An 8137-nucleotide genomic window follows, 5' to 3' on the forward strand; every position below is an offset into this window, starting at 1 on the left:
TGGTCAACAACATAAAGTCCCAAGCTATGATGATTGGAGATATTGCCTACGACCCTCAATTTATCATTGGTGACTCTAGAGTCGAGTTATATAACTCACTCAAAATCCTTGGGGTCACAATTGACGACAAGTTAACATTTGCTGATCACATTCAGAGTGTCATAAAAAAGGTCTATGCTAACATTGGTGCCCTTAGGAGACTCAAAAGACTTATGCCTGTAGATGTCTCCCTATCACTCTATAAGGCTTACATACTTCCTCACCTGGAGTACTGTCAGGTAGTCCGCTATTAGTCAGTCAATAAGTACGCACTCAAAAATTTGCTTAATCTCGGCAATAATGTTGATTACAATACAATCTTAGCTAATAGCAACATGAAAACTCTAGAACATAGGCGATTTTATATTTCCTTGGTTTTACTTTTTAAATGTATGAAATGGAACGGTCCGGAATATATTAAAAACTTTTTTCAATTGCAGGAATCTAGATATAGTTTAAGGAATAAAGGTGTAAATCTAGTGCAACCAGGGTATAATAATAGATCGTATCATAATTCCTTTACATATAAAGCTAGTCACCTTTGGAACAGTTTACCTAGAGAAATTAAAACAGCATCTAAGCTTAGCGATTTCTGTAGTAAACTTAAGAATTTCGATTTTAGGGCTCTAGGACCAATCTGTAAATGTAATACATGTAGTAGACTCTTATTGTACATACACATACATTGTCATTGTTATTCATATTCATCTACTGCAATCTTTCACCGAAAATAATGTTCAGACTCTTTTAACTATCAATATTAATCACCTACAATTTTACAATTATCACTCATACTCAAAACTTATATATTTTTACCTATAGAGTTTTAAGTACTTCTAATAATATACCTTTAATTATAGTTAATTTATAGTCTACCGTTTTATACATGAGCCTCTGGCTCGGGCAGTCGGGCAACCATGCCTCACGTTAGACAATAAACTTTGATTGATTGATTGTTCAAATGCCATGCCCAGGTGCTAGATCTTAGTGGTTCTCAGTGGGGTTAACGGTTAGCCGTAAAACGCCAAAAATTAGCTGTTAGGCGTAAAAATCGGAAAATTTTAGCCGTGATTCCTAAAAATAATGTAACCGTAAAAAAAAAAGAAAGAAAAAAAAATAGCATTAGCCAGATAAAATGGCCAAAAAACGCAACCGCCAGCAGCAAAAGCCATCTTTCCATTGAGACCCCCATTTCATTGTCACACCTTTCGTAAAAGGCACGGCCAGCAATTGATTTGACTACTCAAGTTCCAAAACCTAGACCATATAGATCCTATATTCTGAGCCATCTGCCGCAGTACCTACATATTAAAAGGTGAACCACCATTATTCCCCTGGAAAGACTTGACGTTTCTAGTTCAAATTCCCTAATCCACCTGGTAAGTTTCAAAGGACGACAGTCAATAGCCTGTGGGTTGCCTTGAATGTTGAAGCTGTGATTAATCGGTCTATAACGTCACTAATACCGATTCAACAGTTTTTCAACGTCAAAATCTAAGAAAAGGAGTGTCAATTAATGAGCTAAGTAAAACTTATTCGATCGAGTTAACGACCACACCTATGAAAATAAAAAAACTTGTGATTATGCGTGACTCTCTCTACGAAGAATTTCTAGCAGAAAAACGCAGGCACGAGGGAAAAAGTTGCAAGGACATGTATTTTCAAACAAAAAAACCTCTGGGAGAAAATAAACTATTAATGAAAATACCTGGAGCTTGAGGGTTATAACAACTTGCTATATGGTAGGACAGTCTTGAGGTAAATCCGAGCATTCTGATTAGTTCTTACTTGGTCTGGATTTTGCCAAACGGACCATTTCCATGGACGCTGTCATTAGCCGTATATTTTGGTTCGCGAAAGCCGAGAAATTAAAAATAAAGAAGTTTTCCCGAACGTCATGATAAAATACCTAGTAACATCGCTTGCTTTAGCTGTATTGGGAAATATTGGCCCTCGGTATTTTTGTACGGACCGCGCTGCGCTCACTCCACACTACCACGATTTTGGGCTAATAATCAGTACGGCCCTCGCGCTTGGTTAATAAGAAGTAATCCTTTGCGGCAACCACTCAGTTGTCTTCCTTTCCACAGCCTCTGTAATTAAGAAGGCTGACACATTAAGTCTCTGTAAGCAGGCCACAAATTTAAAGAAGATCCGGAACAACATGCCGCGCCATTTTGGCAGTTTGACTAGGCCGCCGCTTTGCAGCATTTTGGAAATCCTCCTCGAAATGATCATTTTAACAATGAAAACCTGAAAAAAGGGTCAGCTAGAAAATTCATCTCAAAAGTGCCTTACTAATTCTGCGATAAGGCCTGCGCGTTTTTCCTTTAGCATGGTTGAATAGCTCTTTTAGAATGCGTGGCATTTTTGTGACCGTCTCCTTCATCCTACGCCTAAAAAACAGCGATGCCCGGAACTGGTGATCTAGTCTGATTGCTGGAAAGTGTGTTAATAATTGCCGTTCGATCTAAAATTAAAACTATCTCGGCCTCAACATCGGTATTGCCGACAGTCTTTAGATGTTCAGAAATGATTCTACGGAACGACATTAGCTGAAATAGTATCAGTGGCTAAAAGATCAAAAGAATTACCTTTTTCTCAACTTAGTTTGTTTAACTTGAGAACAGTTTCGAGCCCAACCAATTTCCGTGAGTTTTGTAACCAGTACTTTCAATTTGGGAAGAACGTTCTTAACTCAGCTAAGATTCTTTGTTTGTGGTAGTGATTTCAAATCTCACGTTGTTTATCATACATTTGTCCTCAGGTCTAGTTCACCCTATCTATTTCATTCTGTTTCCAGCTCCATACTTGGTATTCTTGTGCTATTCCAATCATTTCGTACTTTGCCTGTGTTTCGCTCTTACTCTGACCTTTGATCCTTTCCTTATCCTTTTTTAGCTATTTGTTGGTTTGTGTTCTGCGTATTAGCTCTTCTAAGTAATGTTACTATTACATTCAAATCTACGTGAGATTGAATCTACCTCTGCTAAGTTAACAAGTTTCACAGCAATTACTAACTGATAAGAACAATTATCATATAAACAAGTTTGTTAAAAAACGCTATTTAACAACTACTCACCCAAGTGGAGGTGGTTAGGGGTGGATACTTTACCGAGGCGCGAAGTGGCGAGGTAAATATCCACCTACAACCACCGACACTGAGGTGAATAAAGGCTGATAGTTTCTAAAGAAACTGTCTGGGGCTGCGTCGGTGGGGGTAACGAAATAATTTGAGTATATCAACAAAGTTGAAATGGTAAATTGGCCACCGTTACGATTATAAAAGCTAACGTTTCGAGCGTTAGCTCTTCGCTCCGACGAAGGGCTAACGCTCGAAACGTCAGCTTTTATAATCGTAACGGTGGCAAATTTACCATTTCAACTTGGCTGATATATTCAGATTATACTGAGGTGAATAGTTTTTTTAGTACATACTAAAACAGTGAGATAATATACACCACCAAAATTAATCTCAGGGATTTCTTCCTTTGTCACGGATGCAAAACGGGACGCCATTTTTTCCCGATTTGCTGGGAGGTAACTAGCAAAGGATATTCGGAGTTTGACTAGCCAATCAGAGCGCGTCTTCGACGCTATCCACTGTTTTAGTATATACAAATCATCGATATTCGTGGCCATGAAATCACAAGATGGGAACAAGATTGAAATAATTTCAGCTTTGCGTGACAAATGCTTGAGTACGTCACATCTACACACAGATTACTTTCCGTCTTCAACGTATTCGGCAGAGAACATTTAACCTGCCGTTATAAATGATTGGATTGTCCTCTTTTAAGTCCACAATGAAGCTCAAGTTTACCCCAGAACTTTCTTAGGACTTATAGATGTTCGAATACCCAAAGAAAAACAGACACCTTCCGCTCGCGTAAGGAATGTGTTATTGTAAACAACTCTGCCATGGGAAATGGATAAGAATTTGAAACGAAAGCGGCGATAAAAACCGGCAGTCTGCCATGGTTAGCTTTGCAAGGCTAGCTTACTGTATTGATCTCCTGATCGACCACGGTGCTAACCCTAAAAATGTGCTTGAATTCCGGATTTAACCACGGGATGCCTAATTAGATTATGTCGTGACGTAAATAAAGCTGTTGCGATTTTCACAAAGTTCAACCTGGTTTTTCCGTGCGGAAATGAAAAGCCCCAAATTAATTTTTTATATCCTCAAAAATCTCACTATTTCCACTTATCATGAGCTTAACCTGAATCGATTCTGAGTTATTTCGCATGTTTTACAAAACGTGATATTTGGAGTTTGAAATATCGGTGACTTTTAAAAGCGTTCCATGATGTCAAAATGAAATGAAACGGTCCCGTTTTAGACTTAAGCCATACCTCAATTCCTCTTATAAAAATTTATCAAACTGATACGAGCTTGCTCTCTTTTGTGCTTTTCATGAGCAAAGTTCATTTGCCTCTAGTCTGGGCACTGATTTCCGCCGTTTTACGGCTACGGGCGCTCGTTTCAGTTTTCGTGAGTTTTCTAGGATCGGATAAAGAAGCAAGCTTGGGAAAAAAATCCTTACCACGTTTCTGAAATCACCGTAAGTTATCTCTGGGTAAAATATGAAGGTTTTCAAATGTTCGATCATGTGCCACATTTTTCGGTTTTAACTCGGTCAATTCAAACATTCGCACTTAACACCTTATGAGACTCCCTAAGATTTAGGGGGCTGGAAGGAACGGAATGGTATACCATTGTCAATGAACAATGTTGTCTTAATTTCGTCGTTAACTATTCAGTTAGGACCCTAAGTAATGGGAAAAATGGGCATTTTAGAAGACGAGAGAGTAACCAACCAAGACCCCCTTACCAACATAGTCACACTTATCTTAATAAGAATGATTCGTTACTGAGTACGTAAAACATGCCTACTATCTCGAAATGTGTATCCATACAATGTTACAACTGTAATCTACTTGAGAGGGGACGTTTAATTGAAAGGAAGCCCTAATTTAGTTTCCCTAAAAGTTCTCGGTGGCCGGATCTGATTGGTTTTAGGATTATACTGAGAACTCGTGCGTGAATAACGGTATAAACGGTGCATTGATATACAAAGCCCATCCTTAGTTTTACACTTGTAGAGGTATCTGTGGCAACTCAAACAACGCAATTCTCAACTTGACTGATTAGGCTGACTGCATTACTTTTCCGCAAAGATGGGGTAAGGACGCTAATCCGAGAGCTATGGGCATTTTCTCTCTTGAATTTGTAATTAAATCTCCGTGAAACTTAGTCACGCGAACACCTTGAATAATAGCAGTTTGTTCATACTCACAGGTATCGAATAGTTGGCGCGATATCTTTAAATTGCTCGTTGCTCACTGTACGGACTTTGTTGGAATAAAAGCTCCTGTAAAATGACGATCGAATGAAAGGGTAACTCGCTAATGACAAACATGAAAACATTGATTTAGATTAAAAAAAAGCAGGATAAGTGATCGTGAGAGAGCACGAGTAACAGCGAATGACCACGAGTGACCATAAATGACCTCGAGTAACCCCGAGCAATCATGATTGACCACTAGTGACCACTAGTGACCACAAGTAACCAAAGTGACCACGGTGACCATGGTGACCACGAGTAACTACGAGTAACTACGAGTAACTCCGAGTGACCATGTGCGACCACGAATGACCACTACTTGCCATTAGTGACTCGTGTGATCGAGAGTGACTAGTAAACAGTAACTAGAGGAAGGAAGGAAGGAGTGGTGTCATCTTTCTGCTTCCAGCCACGCGATAAAAGTTTTGTGCAGTTTCAATCACTCGTCACTCTTCTCCGTCAACTTTTCATCTTTGCTGTTTTTGTGTTTTGTTTTCATCTTTTATTTTATTTTGTAACATATTTTTGGTGTTTATTGCTTGTTTTCTTTCCATTCATTTCCCTAACCTCCTTCCTTCTGTCTTAGGATTCTGGGCGGTAATGGGCCCCTTGCGTAACAATTTTTGAAAGCGAAGTAGCTCTGGAAACTACGCTTTCAATGAAGGAAGTGATACATTGTTGGCATATGTCAGTCTCCGTGAATGGTTCATCTACGTTGAAATCATAAGTTTTTGGATGAAGTCACCTGATGATAATGAGATTATGATGTCAGCCAAATATATATAACTTCTTGGTCACCCTTGGTTGTTAGTGTTCACTCGTGGTCATTCGCTGTCAATCATGGTCACTCGTGTGTAACTTTTGACACAACCTACTCAAATGACGGAGCTGCAGAACATGTCGGGGACTGCACTTTCACAAGACCCCAGGTTTGCAGTGCTTCACTAGCGTCGATTAAAAATGATAATGAGAAACAGAGACTTACATGGACTGCATGTTTGTTAAACCAGTAAAAACTCCACGCGGTAGGTATTGAATATTGTTCTCATAAACAGCCCTTGAACGACAAAGAGGACAGATCATTATTACTTAAAGTACAGAAAACTCTAGAAGCAAACCTCCATTGCAAAAAAACCTTTTAATAGCTTTATCGACTCTTCCATGTCTTATTAGAGAAATATCTTTATAAAATATGTGACACCAAAAAGTAGATTGAAAATACCTCACTCAGTGCTTGGGACTACTTAAAAAAAAATTGGTTAATGACAGTTAGCGGTTGCCTCGCTTAATCCGAGTATGAGTACGCGCTGATTCATATATGGTAAAGAATTGCTACATCCTTTTAATAATTGTCTTTTTTTCTGTCTTGTGACATCATGCCAATGAGATCACAGTTGGCAGTTGCTATCTTGGATGTAATAGCAACTTCAAACTCGAGCAACGTGATACGTGACTCTGGTAACTTCCAAGGTGTCGGAATCTAAGCCAGCCAAGGCACACTAGTTTGAGTAATTCAACGAAACTTTAAGCAGAAGTGGGTGAAGGAATAAGTCTGCTCACTTTTTGTGTCACGCTACCGCAGATACAATTTAACTTACAATTTAGAGTTACTTATTCCTCAAGTACATGTTCTTTTTTTTCGCAATCGCATATCCCCTAACAGAAAATTTAAATGAACCAAATAATACGACAGCCGCTAATGAACACTGATTACAGATGATCAGATATCTCCTGTAAGGTTAAGAGTTTTTACTCGTGCAGTTAGGTATAATTTCCGTCCGCCATCTCGTTCATATAAAATTGGTAGGTTTACTTACAGGTCTTTTAATTTGGACAGGCCTTGGAACTGATCCGGTGACAGGATTTCGAGGCTGTTTTTCTCCATGTATCTACGCGATAAATAAAATGGATTAGACGCTCTCTATCACTATTTAACTGTAAGACTGTTTTACTGTTCATCAAAGCTGTCCAAAACCTCATTAAGAGCATCACCAGACTGCTTTCACCGAGACGAAAACATTTTGATCACACCACGCTTGCAATGATTGTTCTGACTGCCGGTTAAATAATGGCTTAACAACGGTATTTACCCGGGGTGTACACCATCGTAAAGCCGCTGTCAACTAGCTGTGATTAGTTAATTTTGCGATCGAGTAAAAGCTCGTATTTAAATTTTTTATTGAAATACGGATTTCGAAGCTTTTGAACACCCTTTGTTCCTTGAAAAAACCTGAAAATTTTGGACTTTGTGTCCTGATTAACATTTCACGTGAAAGTAACATGAAGTTATCTTTCCAAGAAAAAATATCGCCGTTACTAAAGTTCCATAATAAATTGCACCTTTCTGCAGCCAAAGCGAAATGGTTAGGATTTTTATTGGCGATTATATGATAAATAGCATATTACATGGCCGCTCAGAAATACGAAATTTATCGTCTTATGCCGAAAAGTAGCTTTCAAAACTCGAAGGGAAATTTCGTATCCTCGCGCGGCCATGTAATATCCTCCTTATGTTGCGTTATTTTTATTAAGAAAGATGATAGTTAATGATTCTTACTTTCTGCATCTATTTTAAAAAGTAATTTTTTCCATTAAAATCCTTAAACCGGCTGTTTATTAGGTCATGAGAATATCAAAGAAACAATGGATAGGCACACTGATCCTCTGTTTCTTGCCAAAGCTCTCTTTTTAGTAATGCTCATTAAACAAGACAAATACTGAAGAAGTTCTCATTACGAACACAAATCACT

This window comes from Stylophora pistillata, chromosome 2, assembly GCF_964205215.1.
Source record: "Stylophora pistillata chromosome 2, jaStyPist1.2, whole genome shotgun sequence".
NCBI classification, from domain to species: Eukaryota; Metazoa; Cnidaria; class Anthozoa; order Scleractinia; family Pocilloporidae; genus Stylophora; species Stylophora pistillata.